Source organism: Mustela putorius, unplaced genomic scaffold (assembly GCF_011764305.1).
Source record: "Mustela putorius furo isolate JIRA1106 unplaced genomic scaffold, ASM1176430v1.1 tig00001093_pilon_pilon_pilon, whole genome shotgun sequence".
NCBI classification, from domain to species: domain Eukaryota; kingdom Metazoa; phylum Chordata; class Mammalia; order Carnivora; family Mustelidae; genus Mustela; species Mustela putorius.
Window position 1 is genome coordinate 905,182 of NW_025421565.1, and position 18,726 is coordinate 923,907.

General features: G+C 39.3%; 1 long non-coding RNA gene across 1 annotated transcript in view; it reads right to left on the reverse strand.

Moving 5' to 3' along the window:
• The window catches only part of LOC123386960, a 73,178-nt gene extending 54,874 nt beyond the window's left edge, over positions 1-18,304 (reverse strand). The window contains exons 1-2 of the long non-coding RNA XR_006608768.1: positions 18,181-18,304; positions 16,911-17,041 (exon numbers count right to left, since the gene is read on the reverse strand). This is a non-coding gene — a long non-coding RNA (uncharacterized LOC123386960). The remainder of the gene's footprint in view (positions 1-16,910; positions 17,042-18,180) is intronic.
• Positions 18,305-18,726: the final 422 nt, after the last annotated feature.

Consider the following 18,726-nt stretch of genomic DNA (forward strand, 5'->3'; position numbering starts at 1 on the left):
CTCTATCCCAAGGGGCCGTTGTCATATCACAGAACCACTTAGTCAGTCAAGAACAACTAGTTAATGATAACTAGATGAACTACATCTTAGATGGTGATCTTCATCTTGGATGGACCATCCTCTTCATTACGATAAGTGTATTAACTGTCTCCTACTCACTCAGTTGGTGGTGGGATTCCATCTTGGTTTCAGAGGTAAAAGAGTCCATTATACTAGGCCTTAATTTCAGGCCACAGTTACTATAATTTAGAATATTCCAAATACTATAAAAACATCTCAAATGTTTATTAATGTTGATTATATTTTCAGTGCAGAAATCTATGACAAACAAAAACCGTAATATAGAAACAAGATGTTATGAAGAGAGGTAAGAAATTCATGATACTTCCAAGAAAGATAATACGGCTTTCAAGAGCAGAAAAGCTATAACTGAAAATAGGTTTAGTGGCTGTCAATATGCAATTTCTGATAATGCATTCTGCCTCCCACCATGGGAAAACTGGTACTGAATAATGTGAGTTCTTAATTTTTTTAAGTATAGAAGAAAGCAGCTTCACAGATTCATCTACACTGCTACATGCAGGCAGGGTTGTTTAATACACTTTATTTTTTAGAGTAGTTTTAGAGTTAACAAAAAATTGTGCAGAAAGTACAGAGTTCCTATATACCCCCGTCACTTCTACCCACTGCTACAGTCCCGTTATTTGAATATTGTATTAGTGTGGTACATTTGTTACAACTGATGAGCCAATATTGATACATTACTACTAACTAAAGTCCACAGTTTACCTCAGGGTTTACCCTTTGTCTTTTACACTTTATGGGAACTGACAAATAAATGACATGTATCTACTATTATAATATCCTACAGAATTGTTTCACTGTCTTAAAAATCCTCTACAATCCACCTATTCAACCTTCCCTGCCTTGCCCCAAACCCCTGGCTATCACTCATCTTTTTTACTGTCTCCATATGCTTCCGCTGTTATCAGAATGCACTATAGATGGAAACCAAAGTGTAAAGTCTTTTCAGATTGGCTCTCTTCATTTAGCAACTGTAAGTAAGTTTCCTCCATGTCTTCTATTCCTGAGAGTTCATTTCTTTTTACCACTCACTCAATCACTGTACTTTGTAACCTTATTATAATTGCTTACCAGTGTCAAGGTATTCTATTGTTGACTCCTTGGAATTTTCTACCTACAGAATCATGTCATGTGTGAATATAGACAGTTTTATTATCTCTTCCTTCCAAATCCAAGTTTATTTTCTTTGTAATACTGTGTTAGCAAAGACTTCCAGAAGGAGGCTGAAAAAGAGTGGTCAAAGGGGCCCCCTTCCTTCTTGCCTTACCGCGGAAGCATCTATTCTCACCATTAAGTACAATGTTAGCTATACGGCTGTTGAAGACGTGTCTTGCCGAGTTAAAAGAAATTCCCTGTATTCCTAGTATGCTGAGATTTCTTATTGTGAATGTGGGTTAAGATTTTGTGAAATGCTTTTCTGCACCTATTGGTATGATCATATGGTAATTTCTTCTTTTGCGTTGATATGATGGGTTACATGAACTGATTATCAAATGTTGAACCAGGACTGCATACCTGGAATAAACCCCACTTGGTCATGGTGTGAAAATGTATACTGTTGGATTCAATTTGCTAATGACTTGTTGAGGATTTCTGTACCTATGTTCCAAGACATAGACTTCTGTTTGCAGTTTCCTTTTCTTGTAATGTCCACCTCATTTTGCTATTACAGCAATGCTGGCCTCACAGAACGAGTTAAGAAGTAGTTCTGCTTTTACTTTTTAGAAGAGATTGTAGAGAAATGGTATCACTTCTTCCTGAAGTGTTTGGTAGACTTCACTAACGAACACATTTGGGCCTGACACTCTCTGATTTGGAAGATCAAGTATTAACTCAATTTCTTTAACAGCTACATGCCTAGTTAGATCTTTCTGTGAGTTTTGGCAGATTGCGTCTTTTAAGGAACTGGTCTATTTCATTTCATCTAGGTTGTGAAATTTGTGGACAGAGAGCAGCCCATAGTATTAGTATCCTTTTAATATCCATGGACTCAGTTGTTATGGCTTTCCCTCATTCTATTGTCAGCACCTTGTTTCTTCTCTTTTTCTTAGATAATTTAGCAAAGATGTTTATCAGTTTCATTGACCTTTTCAAATAACTATCTTTTGGTTCTACTGTTTTCTGCTCAAAGTATTATTTCTTTTGTTTTGTTTATGCTGGATTTAATCAGCTCCTTTTCCTAGTTTCCTAAGATGTAAGCTTAGACTCTTTGTGCAAGTTAAGATCACTTGTTTCTGTAACCTGGTTTGTGTAATCTCACTGATGCTGTAATTTATTATACCACCTTTATACCCTGTTAGTCAATAAATGCTCCTCTCCAGCTCCACCCACTCCAGTCTCAACCCACCTTCTCACAGAGCCAAAAATCTCAAAGGGCTCAGATCTGTCTCTGGCTACACAGGCCTCTGCCTCAGAGGGCAGCTACTTGCAGAGGGTTTGTATAAAACTTGGGCTGAGGACTAGAGGACTCACATATGTACACTCAAGGCACCTCCTGGTTTGACATGAACCATGAATGAATGGGGAAAACGAGACTAGGAACTAGATATCCCTCTGTACTGAATACATTCTACTTGCCACTTTGCTATTTTGATTTATACATTCTAAAGGGTTACAAGCTAGCTCTGTGGGCCTCCTTTTACAAACTGCTCAGCCCTTACACACATGGGCGATGTGCCTGATATGGTAACAACTGCCAAATTAGGAGTGTCTGTTCTGTGTTCACAACTAGATTAAGTTGCATAATGCATATGAAGCACATAGAGTTTATATAAGGTATTGTATGTGGATATGCAAATCCTGTACACTTGAGGGACGCTTCACATAAGGATTTAAGGCTGTGGCCCTAGTTACTCAGTTTATTTCTGCTTTTAAAAAGCTTCATATTCACATGATTGCCAGAATGGGGGCTGCAGTATGATTAACACGAGGGAACTTCTTGTGATGAAATCGTGATTCCCTTGTAATTCTAATGCAACAGAAACTCCAGATTCCTTTTCAATTCTGTAAGCTATGTTGATGGTTACTCAAACTATTAAGTGATAAAATTTCACAGAACTACACGTACACACAAACTGCATATAAAAACTGAAGTGACGAGGAGGAGTCAAGATGGCAGAGAAGTAGCAGGCTGAGACTACTTCAGCTAGCCGGAGATCAGCTAGATAGCTTATCTAAAGATTGCAAACACCTGAAAAATCCATCGGCCGATTGAAGAGAAGAAGAACAGCAATTCTGGAAACAGAAAAACAACCACTTTCTGAAAGGTAGGACCGGCGGAGAAGTGAACCCAAAGCGACGGGAAGATAGACCTTGGGGGGAGGGGCCGGCTCCCGACAAGTGGCGGAGCAACCGCGCACAAAATCAGGACTTTTAAAAGTCTGTTCCGCTGAGGGACATCGCTCCAGAGGCTAAACCGGGGCGAAGCCCACACGGGGTCAGCGTGTCCTCAGGTCCCGCAGGGTCACAGAAGGATCGGGGGTGTCTGAGTGTCGCAGAGCTTGCGGGTATTGGAACGGGAAAGCCGGCTACAGAGACAGAGCCGACAGTAAGCTCGCAGCTCGGTGTTACCTTGAACTGGTCGCAGGCTCGGTGAGCTCGGAGCGCGGCAGGAGGTCAGGCAGATGGGAGTAACTGGGCGCTGTTCTCTGAGGGCACACTGAGGAGTGCGGCCCTGGGCTCTCGGCTCCTCCGGGCTGGAGACCTGGAGGCCGCCATTTGTATTCCCGTCCTCCGGAACTCTACAGAAATCGCTCAGGGAACAAAAGCTCCTGAAAGCAAACCTGAGCAGATTACTCACCCCGGCCCCGGGTAAGGGCGGTGTAATTCCGCCTAGGGCAAAGACACTTGAGAATCATTACAACAAGCCCCTCCCCCAGAAGATCAACAAGAAATCCAGCCAAGACCAAGTTCACCTACCAAGGAGTGTGGCTTCAATACCAAGGAGAGCAGCAGAATTCCAGAGGAGGAGAAAGCCAAGCATGGAACTCATGGCTTTTTCCCTGTGATTTTTTTTAGTCTTGCAGTTAATTTAATTTTTTTCTTTTTCATTTTTTTTTTCTCGCCTTCGGGTAATTTTTTTTTAACTGTTACCTTTTTCTTTTTTAACGATTTTTTACTAGTTTATCTAATATATATATTTTTGCTTTTTTACATTTTTCTTAGGTGTTTTCTTTTTTAAAATACTTTTCTTTTTTTTTTCTTTTTTATCTTTCTTCCTTTTTGAACCTCTTTTTATCCCCTTTCTCCCCCCTCACGATTTTGGATCTCTTCTAATTTGGTTAAGGCATATTTTCCTGGGGTTGTTGCCACCCTTTTAATATTTTACTTGCCCCTTCATATACTCTTATCTGGACAAAATGACAAGATGAAAAAATTCAAAAAAAAAAAAAAAACAAGAGGCAGTACCGAAGGCTAGGGACCTAATCAATACAGACATTGGTAATATGTCAGATCTAGAGTTCAGAATGACAATTCTCAAGGTTCTAGCCGGACTCGAAAAAGGCATGGAAGATATTAGAGAAACCCTCTCGAGAGATATAAAAGCCCTTTCTGGAGAAATAAAAGAACTAAAATCTAACCAAGTTGAAATCAAAAAAGCTATTAATGAGGTGCAATCAAAAATGGAGGCTCTCACTGCAAGGATAAATGAGGCAGAAGAAAGAATTAGTGATATAGAAGACCAAATGACAGAGAATAAAGAAGTTGAGCAAAAGAGGGACAAACAGCTACTGGACCACGAGGGGAGAATTCAAGAGATAAGTGACACCATAAGACGAAACAACATTAAAATAATTGGGATTCCAGAAGAAGAAGAAAGAGAGAGGGGAGCAGAAGGTATACTGCAGAGAATTATTGGGGAGAATTTCCCCAATATGGCAAAGGGAACGAGCATCAAAATTCAGGAGGTTCAGAGAACGCCCCTCAAAATCAATAAGAATAGGCCCACACCCCGTCACCTAATAGTAAAATTTACAAGTCTCAGTGACAAAGAGAAAATCCTGAAAGCAGCCTGGGAAAAGAAGTCTGTAACATACAATGGTAAAAATATTAGATTGGCAGCTGACCTATCCACAGAGACCTGGCAGGCCAGAAAGAGCTGGCATGATATTTTCAGAGCACTAAATGAGAAAAACATGCAGCCAAGAATACTATATCCAGCTAGGCTATCATTGAAAATAGAAGGAGAGATTAAAAGCTTCCAGAACAAACAAAAACTGAAAGAATTTGCAAATACCAAACCAGCTCTACAGGAAATATTGAAAGGGGTCCTCTAAGCAAAGAGAGAGCCTACAAGTAGTAGATCAGAAAGGAACAGAAACCATATACAGTAACAGTCACCTTACAGGCAATACAATGGCCCTAAATTCATATCTCTCAATGGTTACCCTGAATGTTAATAGGCTAAATGCCCCTGTCAAAAGACACAGGGTATCATAATGGATAAAAAAAGAAAACCCATCTATATGTTGCCTTCAAGAAACTCATTTTAAGCTCGAAGACACCTCCAGATTTAAAGTGAGGGGGTGGAAAAGAATTTACCATGCTAATGGACATCAGAAGAAAACAGGAGTGGCAATCCTTATATCAGATCAATTAGATTTTAAGCCAAAGACTATAATAAGAGATGAGGAAGGACACTATATCATACTCAAAGGGTCTGTCCAACAAGAAGATTTAACAATTTTAAATATCTATGCCCCCAACGTGGGAGCAGCCAACTATATAAACCAATTAATAACAAAATCAAAGAAACACATCAACAATAATACAATAATAGTAGGGGACTTTAACACTCCCCTCACTGAAATAGACAGATCATCCAAGCAAAAGATCAACAAGGAAATAAAGACCTTAAACGACACACTGGACCAGATGGACATCACAGATATATTCAGAATATTTCATCCCAAAGCAACAGAATACACATTCTTCTCTAGTGCACATGGAACATTCTCCAGAATAGATCACATCCTCGGTCCTAAAAAAGGACTCAACCGGTATCAAAAGATTGGGATCGTTCCCTGCATATTTTCAGACCACAATGCTCTAAAGCTAGAACTCAACCACAAAAGGAAGTTTGGAAAGAACCCAAATACATGGAGACTAAACAGCATCCTTCTAAAGAATGAATGGGTCAACCGGGAAATTAAAGAAGAATTGTAAAAAATCATGGAAACAAATGATAATGAAAATTCAACGGTTCAAAATCTGTGGGACAAAACAAAGGCAGTCCTGAGAGGAAAATATATAGCGGTACAAGCCTTTCTCAAGAAACAAGAAAGGTCTAAGGTACACAACCTAAACCTCACCTAAAGGAGCTGTAAAGAACAAGAAAGAAACCCTAAGCCCAGCAGGAGAAGAGAAATCATAAAGATCAGAGCAGAAATCAATGAAATAGAAACCAAAAAAACAATAGAACAAATCAACGAAACTAGGAGCTTGTTCTTTGAAAGAATTAATAAGATTGATAAACCCCTGGCCAGACTTATCAAAAAGCAAAGAGAAAGGACCCAAATAAATAAAATCATGAATGAAAGCGGAGAGATCACAACTAACACCAAAGAAATACAAACCATTATAAGAACATACTATGAGCAACTCTATGCCAACAAATTTGACAATCTGGAAGAAATGGATGCATTCCTAGAAACATATAAACTACCACAACTGAACCAGGAAGAAATAGAAAGCCTGAACAGACCCATAACCAGTAAGGAGATTGAAACAGTCATTAAAAATCTCCAAACAAACAAAAAGCCCAGGGCCAGACGGCTTCCCGGGGGAATTATACCAAACATTTAAAGAAGAACTAATTCCTATTCTCCTGAAACTGTTCCAAAAAATAGAAATGGAAGGAAAACTTCCAAACTCATTTTATGAGGCCAGCATCACCTTGATCCCAAAACCAGACAAGGATCCCACCAAAAAAGAGAGCTATAGACCAATATCCTTGATGAACACAGATGTGAAAATACTCAACAAAATACTAGCCAATAGGATTCAACAGTACATTAAAAGGATTATTCACCACGACCAAGTGGGATTTATTCCAGGGCTGCAAGGTTGGTTCAACATCCACAAATCAGTCAATGTGATGCAACAACACATCAATAAAAGAAAGAACAAGAACCATATGATACTCTCAATAGATGCTGAAAAAGCATTTGACAAAGTACAGCACCCCTTCCTGATCAAAACTCTTCAAAGTGTAGGGATAGAGGGCACATACCTCGATATCATCAAAGCCATCTATGAAAAACCCACCGCAAATGTCATTCTCAATGGAGAAAAACTGAAAGCTTTTCCGCTAAGGTCAGGAACACGGCAGGGATGTCCATTATCACCACTGCTATTCAACATAGTACTAGAGGTCCTAGCCTCAGCAATCAGACAACAGAAGGAAATTAAAGGCATCCAAATCGGCAAAGAAGTCAAATTATCACTCTTCGCAGATGATATGATACTATATGTGGAAAACCCAAAAGACTCCACTCCAAAACTGCTAGAACTTATACAGGAATTCAGTAAAGTGTCAGGATATAAAATCAATGCAAAGAAATCAGTTGCATTTCTCTACACCAACAGCAAGACAGAAGAAAGAGATATTAAGGAGTCAATCCCAATTACAATTGCACCCAAAACCATAAGATACCTAGGAATAAACCTAACCAAAGAGACACAGAATCTATACTCAGAAAACTATAAAATACTCATGAACGAAATTGAGGAAGACACAAAGAAATGGAAAAATGTTCCATGCTCCTGGATTGGAAGAATAAATATTGTGAAAATGTCTATGCTACCTAAAGAAATCTACACATTTAATGCAATTCCTATCAAAGTACCATCCATCTTTTTCAAAGAAATGGAACAAATAATGCTAAAATTTATATGGAACCAGAAAAGACCTCGAATAGCCAAAGGGATATTGAAAAAGAAAGCCAACGTTGGTGGCATCACAATTCCGGACTTCAAGCTCTATTACAAAGCTGTCATCATCAAGACAGCATGGTACTGGCACAAAAACAGACACATAGATCAATGGAACAGAATAGAGAGCCCAGAAATAGACCCTCAACTCTATGGTCAACTAATCTTCGACAAAGCAGGAAAGAATGTCCAATGGAAAAAAGACAGCCTCTTCAATAAATGGTGCTGGGAAAATTGGACAGCCACATGCAGAAAAATGAAATTGGACCATTTCCTTACACCACACACAAAAATAGACTCAAAATGGATGAAGGACCTCAATGCGCGAAAGGAATCCATCAAAATCCTTGAGGAGAACACAGGCAGCAACCTCTTTGACCTCTGCCGCAGCAACATCTTCCTAGGAAAAAGGCAAAAGGCAAGGGAAGCAAGGGCAAAAATGAACTATTCGGATTTCATCAAGATCAAGCTTTTGCACAGCAAAGGAAACAGTTAACAAAATCAAAAGACAACTGACAGAATGGGAGAAGATATTTACAAACGACATATCAGATAAAGGACTAGTGTCCAGAATCTATAAAGAACTTAGCAAACTCAACACCCAAAGAACAAATAATCCAATCAAGAAATGGGCAGAGGATATGAACAGACATTTCTGCAAAGAAGACATCCAGATGGCCAACAGACACATGAAAAAGTGCTCCATATCACTCGGCATCAGGGAAATACAAATCAAAACCACAATGAGATATCACCTCACACCAGTCAGAATGGCTAAAATCAACAAGTCAGGAAATGACAGATGCTGGCGAGGATGCGGAGAAAGGGGAACCCTCCTCCACTGTTGGTGGGAATGCAAGCTGGTGCAGCCACTCTGGAAAACAGCATGGAGGTTCCTCAAAATGTTGAAAATAGAACTGCCCTATGACCCAGCAATTGCACTATTGGGTATTTACCCTAAAGATACAAACGTAGTGATCCAAAGGGGCACGTGCACCCGAATGTTTATAGCAGCAATGTCCACAATAGCCAAACTATGGAAAGAACCTAGATGTCCATCAACAGATAAATGGATCAAGAAGATGTGGTATATATACACAATGGAATACTATGCAGCCATCAAAAGAAATGAAATCTTGCCATTTGCGACAACATGGATGGAACTAGAGCATATCATGCTTAGTGAAATAAGTCAAGCAGAGAAAGACAACTATCATATGATCTCCCCGATATGAGGAAGTGGTGATGCAACATGGGGGCTTAAGTGGGTAGGAGAAGAATAAATGAAACAAGATGGGATTGGGAGGGAGACAAATCACAAGTGACTCTTAATCTCACAAAACAAACTGAGAGTTGCTGGAGGAGGGGGTTTGGGAGAAGGGGGTGGGATTATGGACATTGCGGACGGTATGTGCTTTGGTGAGTGCTGTGAAGTGTGTAAACCTGGTGATTCACAGACCTGTACCCCTGGGGATAAAAATATATGTTTATCAAAAATAAAAAATTACCTTCCCTGGAGTTTTGTCTTAGGAAAGGTATTACCTTCCCTGGATTTGTCCTTTATGACTTAGTATGCTATAAAGTGGGCTTAAGATGTTATCTGAAAAATAAAGTCAACCTGGAACTTTGTAGCACTCCAAAGAGAGAAGAGCTGTTCACATCGTTTAGCATTTCACATTTGAATAACTTATAAACTGCCAGGTGTCAAAACCATGGTACTCTAATTGCTAAAGCATAGCATGCCAGGCTATTTGGATAGAATTACTTTTTGAAGTAATTGTGACTACAAAACATCTTTTTTATGCGATCGGGAGGGAAAAAAACCATAAGAGACTCTTAATCTCACAAAACAAACTGAGGGTTGCTGGCGGGGGGCAGTTAGGGAAAGGGTGTTTGGGTTACAGACACTGGGGAAGGTATGTGCTATGGTGAGTGCTGTGAAGTGTGTAAACCTGGCGATTCACAGACCTGTACCCCTGGGGCTAATAATACATTCTATGCTAATAAAAAATTAAAAATTAAAAAAAACACATCTTTTTTTACATGAAGAACTCCACGTTATTTGAAATCACTCAATCACTGTCTTTCTGAAGCATACATCCCAGGCACTTAATGTTTTTAATAATATGGTGCAACTGCAGGGAGGTGGGGCATGGGAAGGGGAGTGATAACGAGAAAAAAAAGTACTGATCTAAACTAAGCCCTACATGAATTGCTTTGGAGATTTTATTTACAGGAAATCCTTAAGGAGCAGCTTCAATCTGAAAAACAATCCAGTAAACATATTTTGTTTCAAATTTTGTAGCACTTATTAGCCAGTAAATACCTTTGATATTTGCAATTATTACATAGAATACTATAGTTAGAAGGTAATGAGCTCTTATCCTGGATTATGTAATGCTTGATGTGATAAACTCATCAGATTTCCTATAAAAGAAACCAGTCGATATATGTTTATAACCACAGAAAGAGTATACCAAACTATTAAAAAGTTCGTGTTTTCCTACTTAAAATATTGTTCAGCTTAAGACTTCTTAGGATATTGGTAAAACCAAGTTAAATCCAAAGAGTTTGTTGTTTTAAGATTTACTTATTTATTTTATTTTTAAAAAGATTTTATTTATTTATTTGACAAAGAGAGGTCACAAGTAGGCAGAGAGGCAGGCAGAGAGAGAGAGGAGGAAGCAGGCTCCCTGCTGAGCAGAGAGCCTGATGTGGGACTCCATCCCAGGACCCTGAGATCATGACCAGAGCTGAAGGCAGAGGCTTTAGCCCACTGAGCCACCCAGGCGCCCCTTGATTTACTTATTTATTTTAGAGAGAGCAAGCACACAAGCAGGAGGGGCAGAGGGAGAAAAAAATCTCAAGCAGACTCTGTGATAAGCACAGAGCCCAATGTGAGGCTCAATCTCCCCACCTCAACACCATGACCTGAGTGGAAAACAAGAGTTAGACACCTAACCAGATGCACCGCTTAAGCACCCTCTAGTAAGGTTTTTGATTACTTTTTGCAACTGAAGATGGTTTTTACAACTGAAATAATATTCTGGCAAAACAAAACATTGCTAAACATTGGTATTTGATAAAAAGCTGCCGTCTATAATTTCTGTAAATTATACTTGTTCTGAAAAAGATGCAATGCCCTAATGATAAAAAGATTTCTCAACAGGGTGCCTGCATGGCTCAGTGGATTAAGCCTCTGCTTTTGGCTCATGTCATGATCTCAGGGTCCTGGGATTGAGGTCCATATTGGGCTGTCTGCTCAGCAGGGAGCCTACCCCCCCCCCTCTGCCTGCCTCTCTGCCTACTTGTGATCTCTGTCAAAAAAATAAATATTAAAAAAAATTTCTAAACAAACAAAAGTAAATATCAAGTCAATTAAAACAGGCATAAATGTGAAAGCCAAAAAAAAAATTAAAAAATAACAGAGGAGATTATCTATCTGGCCTTAGAGTAGGAAAATTAATTTTAAACAGGACACAAAAGATGGCAACATTAATAAATTTAATAAACTAATCCAAGGATCTGGAAAGTCTTCCTTGTAAAGAGCCAGACAGCAAATACTTTAGGTCTTGAGGGCCAGATGGTCTTCATCATTTCACTACTTAATGCTACCACTGAAGCCACTGATTACACACAAATGAATGACCAGCGTAGTAACAGGTAGGGATTGTGAGAGGAGCACAAGGGAGGCTTTAGAAGTGCTGCCAGTGTTTGCTCTGACCTATGTATTAGTTATGCGGGCATTAGATTTGTGGTAATTCACTGGGCTCTACACTTACAATCTGTGGATTTTTTAATACATTTGTTGTATGTATAAAAATAAGATTAAAGGGGCACCTGGGTGGCTCAGTGGGTTGAGCCTCTGCCTTCGGCTTGGGTCGTGGTCTCAGGGTCCTGGGATCAAGCCCTGCATCTGGCTCTCTGCTTGGCGGGGAGCCTGCTCCCTCCTCTCTCTCTCTCTCTGTCTGCCTCTCTGCCTACTTGTGATCTCTGTCTGTCAAATAAATAAATAAAAATCTTTATTAAAAAATAAGATTAAAAAATAAAATACATTTTAGGTTAGTGATCAAAGAAGGCATCAGAAAGGAAACGGAAGCCTGTGTAAAAAAAAAAAAAAAAAGCACCACATATTGATACTTGGTACTGATTCTGCAGCCAAAGTAGTAGTAGAGGGAAATTATATCCTTACATGGACATAACAAAGAGCTTTACAATAAACTCATCTTCAAAAAAAGTTACAAAAGGGGCACCTGAGTGGCTCAGTGGGTTAAGGCCTCTGCCTTCAGCTTGGGTCATGATCCCAGGCTCCTGGGATCGAGCCCCGCATCGGGCTCTCTGCTCAGCGGGGAGCCTGTTTCTCTTCCTCTCTCTCTGCCTGCCCCTCTGGCTACTTGTGTCTACTACTACTGTCTGTCCAATGGATAAATAAAATCTTTAAAAAAAAAGTTACAAAAAACATCCTATAACCAAAGATATCTGAAGGAAAGAATAAAGGTAAAAGCAGGAGTTAATAAAAATAACAGTGGAAGGGAGCCTGGGTGGCTCAGTGGGTTAAGCCTCTGCCTTCGGCTCGGGTCATGATCTCAGGGTCTTGGGATTGAGCCACGCATCGGGCTCTCTGCTTGATGGGGGCCTGCTTCCACCCCCAGCCCCACCCACTGCCTACTTGCGATCTCTCAAATGAATAAATAAAATCTTTAAAAAAAAAAAAAAAACAGTGGAGGGGCGCCTGGGTGCTAGAGTCAGTTAAGCATCAGTCTCTGGATTTCTGCTCAGGTCATGATCTCAGGCTTGTGAGGCTGATCCCCACATTGGGCTCCAGGCTCAGCATGGAATCTGTGTAAGACACCCTCTTCCTCTCTCTGTGCCCGGCTTCCTGGGCTCAGGCATGCCCATGATCACTCTCTCAAATAAATAAAAAAAAAAATTTTTAAGATTTTACTGATGTATTTGACAGAGAGAGATATCACAAGGAGGGAGAAAGGCAGAGAGATAAAGAGGAGGAAACAGGCTTCCTGCTGAGCAGAAAGCCCGATGTGGGGCTTGATCCCAGGACCCTGAGATCTTGACCAGAGCAGGAGTAGAGGCGTAACCCATGGAGCCACCCAGGCACCCCAAATCTTTTTTTTTTTAAAGGGAAAAAAACAGAGTGAAAATCAATAAAACCAAGAGCTGATCCATGAAGAATAAAATACTATCTGTGATAAATATTAGTCCAAACAAATTAGAAAAGCCATTAGGAATAATACGGAACAAATTAAATATTTTTTCCAAATTTTTATTTAAATTCTAGTCAGTTAACATACGGTGAAATACTGGTTTCGGGAGCAGAATTCAGTGATTCATCACTTGCATACAACACCCAGTGCTCATCACAAATGCCTTCTTTAATACCATCACCCATATAGTCTATCCCCACCACCTCCCTCCACCAGCCCTGTCTGTCCTGTCCTTAAGAGTCTCTTATGGCTTGTTTCCCTCTCCTTTTCCCCCCTCCCATATATTCATCTCTTTTGTTTCTTAAATTACACATATGAGTGAAATCAAATTAAATATTTTTTAAATGATTAAGAATACTATAGACAAGGTTATGGAAAAAAATACTGACAAACAGAATTACAGTTATCATCAAAAGAGTAACACTCTTTGACCAAGTAGGACTTCTTTTAAAAAATAAAGATTAGTTTTTAAGACATATGGAAAAATAATAGATCTAAAAAAATTATATCATCATTCCCATTAAATGTTAAGAAAGACTTTGGAAAAATTATTCTAATTTTCAATAAAATAAGACTCCAAGGATACTTTGTGAACATGAAAAAAACCACCCAGTCCAAAGTCAGCAACGTGCATAATGGAGAAGAAACATGGCAGGCATTCCCACTCATGTGCATTGTGTTAGTCCTTTTATTGTTCTGCTTATTTTTTAGAGATGCTCAAATATAAAATCAGATCCCTTATCACATTATACTAAAAAAAATTCTAGATTAAGTTACTAAATATTTTTAAAAAGTCTTATTAGAAAAAAGACAGAAAACAGAAAAATGTCATCAGGCCCCCAGGGTCAGGAAAACAATAATAAAAAATAGAAGAGGCAAAAGGGTTGTATCACAATGTAAAATTTCCAGAAATAATACTACTATATTAAAAGACAAAGCATATGGAGAGAAGAAAATTGATAAAAATTATCATGAAAGATTACCACCTAGGGGCGCCTGGGTGGCTCAGTGTGTTAAAGCCTCTGCCTTCAGCTCAGGTCATGATCCCAGGGTCCTGGGATTGAGCCCCACCATCGAGCTCTCTGCTCAGAAGGGAGCCTGATTTCCCCTCTCTCTTTGCCTGGCTGCCTCTCTGCCCATTTGTGATCTCTGTCAAATAAATAAAAAAAAATCTTAAAAAAAAAAAGATTACCACCTAAAATACGTAAGAATTCTTACAAAACTCCATAGCCTGAAAGAACTTAAAAAGCCAGATTTATGAAAGTCAAAAAAACTCAACAACCAGAAAAATGGAAATTAAAGTTTTCACCCCTTAGTGTAAAAATACTTTTTATATCTGGAGAGAAGAGAGGAAAAGTAGTCTTCTAATGAATAAGTTTACCTAGAAAAATTAGAAATGCTCATATCCTGTAACTCAAAAATTCTAATCATTGTACTATAGAGGAGTAATTCTTAAACTTGATGTGTATGAGCATCATATGCACACCTTGTTAAAAATAGGGATTTCTGGGGCACCTGGGTGGCTCAAAGGGTTAAAGCCTCTGCCTTCAGCTCAAGTCATGATCCCAGGGTCCTGGGATGGAGCCCCGCCATTGGGCTCTCTGCTCAGCGAGGAGCCTGCTTCCTTCTCTCTCTGCCTGAATCTCTACCTACTTGTGATCTCTGTCTGTCAAATAAATAAAGAAAATCTTTTAAAAATATATGGGTTGCTGGGCCTCGCCCTCAAATTTTTCTTCCAGAAGGTCTGGGAGCATACATAAACATCTGCATTTCTGACGAGTTTCAAGGTGATACTGCCATTTCTGGCCAAAGAACCTAACTTTGAGAAGCACTGCTCCAGAGTCTGGAGACACACTTGCATCTATCCAGAGAGAACAAGTATATTCACAGCAGCATTTATATTAATGAAAAGTGGAAATTACCTAAATGCCTATCAATAAAATATAGTATTTAGAATATAGGGTACTGTACAGTGGGAAAAATAGAGCAATAAAAGGGCTAAACTATATATGAATAGATCCCAAGTTACTGGTCAATTGAGGGGGGAAATGACCATTGCATATTCATGAAGATAATTTATACATTTCTAGAAGTATTCAAAACAATGAACAGTACTATTCAACTCTCTACCTATCTTTTCAATGTTTGCGTATTGATATGATGATAAATCTAGTATACAAAGGATAAAAAATTGGAACCGAACCATACGGCTCAATGAGGAAGACTCCACGAAAGAGGCATTAGAAGACTGATACAAGAAGACTTGCCCCAGGAGCTGCAGTAGAGTAATGCAGCAGTTCTTCGAGGAAAGCAATTACAATTAAATCTTTGGCCACCTTTACCTGGATAGATCCCAATAGCAGAGGGAAAAGACCAGGACAGAATTCTATGGGAAGAATTTGACTGGGAAGCTCAGACATACTTACCAGAGAATTTAGCTCTGAACCACTGGCTGTGCAACTTTAAATACACAAGCTGGCTAAAGTCCTCACGGAGAGTTTTTCTAACAGGCATGCAGGCCATTCATTCCTCTGAACATACCAGCTTTTATAGCAGGACCAAATAAGACTATTATAAATGCACTACTTTAACTATCTCTTGCACCCTCTTACTCTCAGTGAGGAATGGCTTTAGGCAATCCCTGCAGGATTCATGAAGATAATTTATACATATTAATATGTATATTAATTATAATATATAATTATATTATATAATTATATTTATAATACATACAATTATATTATACATAATTATATTTATAATATATAAATATTTATATAATTATTATATAAATATATAAATATATATATATATATATATATAATATAATATAATTATAATCTATAATAATATAATAATATAAAATTATATATATAATTAATATATAAATTAATATATTAAAATTATACATTTATATATTTATATGATTTATATAATTTATATTTATATAATATTTATATATTATATTTATATATTTATATAATTTATTTTAAAATAATTATAATTAATATATATACATTATATAATATATAAAATTATATTTTTTTATATATATTAATATGTATAGATTATATTATATATTATATGTTAATATGTATAAATGTATATATTAATAATATATGTATTAATATATGTAATAATACATATATTAATATATGTATTAATATGTATAAATTATGTTATATATTATATATAAGATGATTTATACATATTAATAATATATAGTTATATATATAATATATAAGATAATTTATACATATTAATATATATTGTATATAATATAATGTTATATTATATTATATATACATGTCACTGGAAGGTTATCCACTATGTGGCCCTATGTTAAGACCAAAAATTATACCTTTCAAGAACTTCTAGTGTTTAAAAAAAAAATGCCTGTGTGTATCCAAATACAGTGTCTTCCTTTTTCCATGGTTATCAGAAACAGCAGAGATGTATTTGTGGATCACCTTAGAAACTCTAAGATATATAATGATCAGTATGCATCGATAAGCCAACCTGGCCTTGCTCCTGATGTTACTTTATATTTTTCTGTAAAGTTAGATTTTTATCAATTACTAATTTTCCCCATCTTAACATGTGGAATCCTACAAATCTCACAAAGTCCACTATTAAAAAAAAAAAAAGGTAGGGAATGAACAAATAACTTACCTGGGACTTGTTGATTTTCTGCTGTCTTGGATAAAAGCAGACAACTCTGAAGATGTGCTGGGTTACAAGAGGGAAGGGGCCATGGAAGATCTGGCGTGCCTAGCAGCTCCAGAATCCTCCTGCCCTAGAAACTACACACGTCCAACAGACAGGAAGAACGTCAGTACCTCCGACCTTCGGATGCTGAAACACCCCTTATATAACATGACTCTGATATCATCATGTAGTAGCTCCTGGACATAACGTTTTTCACTGGGTAAATGTAAATATTTGCTCCCTGAGGATTTAACAGTTTAAGCCTCCCCTGATGCTCACACACACAAAAATGTTTAAATAAACTAGTTCAGACCAAACAATACACCCAGTGAAATAACATTAACTCTTCACCAAAACTGTTCAAAAAATACTCCGACTAACCCGTTTATCAATTTCCCTACTGTTACTAAACCCTTGGTTAGTGATTCCGCAGAAAGCTATAAAAAGCAGTGCTTTAAGGAAAGGTCTAGGTTTCAATTTCTGTTTGTTTGTTGCCATTTTTCAAAAGGAACTGTAAATGTAATTTGCTTTTCCTTGCGTGTAAAAGCAAACAGTTCTCTCTCACGAGTCAGGAGTCACTTTTAGTCTTTGCCACTAACAGGGTGATTCTGAACAAGTCGCTAACCTTCAAGAGGGGAATTATTTTTTTTTTTTAATTTTTTTTTTTTTTTTTCAGTTAAATAAGACAAAAGCAGAGAATTCTTGAAGACACTTCGTGAATGCCAGAGCAAGTCAGGACTGATTAACAGCGCACATCGGGGTGCAGTGATGGGCACGGCTAGTGGGCAGCTCAGCCTCCAGGAAGAATAAAGGGAGAGCGGAGGGAACGGGTCTCCCCTAGGCCGGGCGGTAACCGCACGGCCATGGCGGTAACCGCACAGCCCGGGGTGGGCGCGCCCCGCTTCCCCGACCACCGCACGTAAGCACCCACCGCGCACGCGAAGACGTCCTCCCCGCAGCGCCGTCCCCCACCCAAGGGTTCCGCACACCCACCGTGCACGCGCACACGCCCTCCTCCTTCGGCCTCCAAAATGGGGCTCCACAAACAGCCCCACACGCTCCCCGCAGGGGCCGATCATGGGGGTCTCCGACCCCTAGTCTTGATGCAGACGTCCCCGTCCTGCCGCGGGCGGGCCGCAGGTTTCCTCCACACTACTGGGCACAGACCCCCTACCGACTCGTGACCCGCCCCCCCCCCCCCGCCCCGGCAGCAGCGCAGCGCCACCCGCCACACCTCGGCCTTTGTCCAGCTGTTCCGGGCTCACCTGTCGCTTCCTCGTTGGGAGGGACTGGCCCGGGAAAAGCGCGGACATTCAGCGGCGCAGGAATCGCCTCCCACGCGAGACCTGAATAGAAGGTGGGGGGGCGGGACGGAGCGGTGGAAGGAAGTGCACAGAGGCAGAGGGCGGAACTAGGCATGCGCAGAAACAGGCATGCTCAGAACCTGGCAGTCCGGGCAATCAATGCTACCAATTGAACTACCTTTCCCCGCTACCCCTGGTGCGAGATTGGCTGAGAGTGCAATCTTCTATCCAGCCCGAGAAAGTTTGGGGCGCTTGAGATAGCTCTCCAAGCAGTCAGAGCCCGTCAGGGACTCCCCACAGCTTACAGATTACAGCTGAGTTCTCTGCAAGTGTGCAATTTAGAGCTGTCAGGGAACGGGAACCTGCATGTAACCTTCACTTTTTCAAATGCTAGGAAGTAGATTCCACCAATACAGTAAAAGAATGCTTATGGGCGCCTGGGTGGCTCAGTGGGTTAAAGCCTCTCTGCCTTCCGC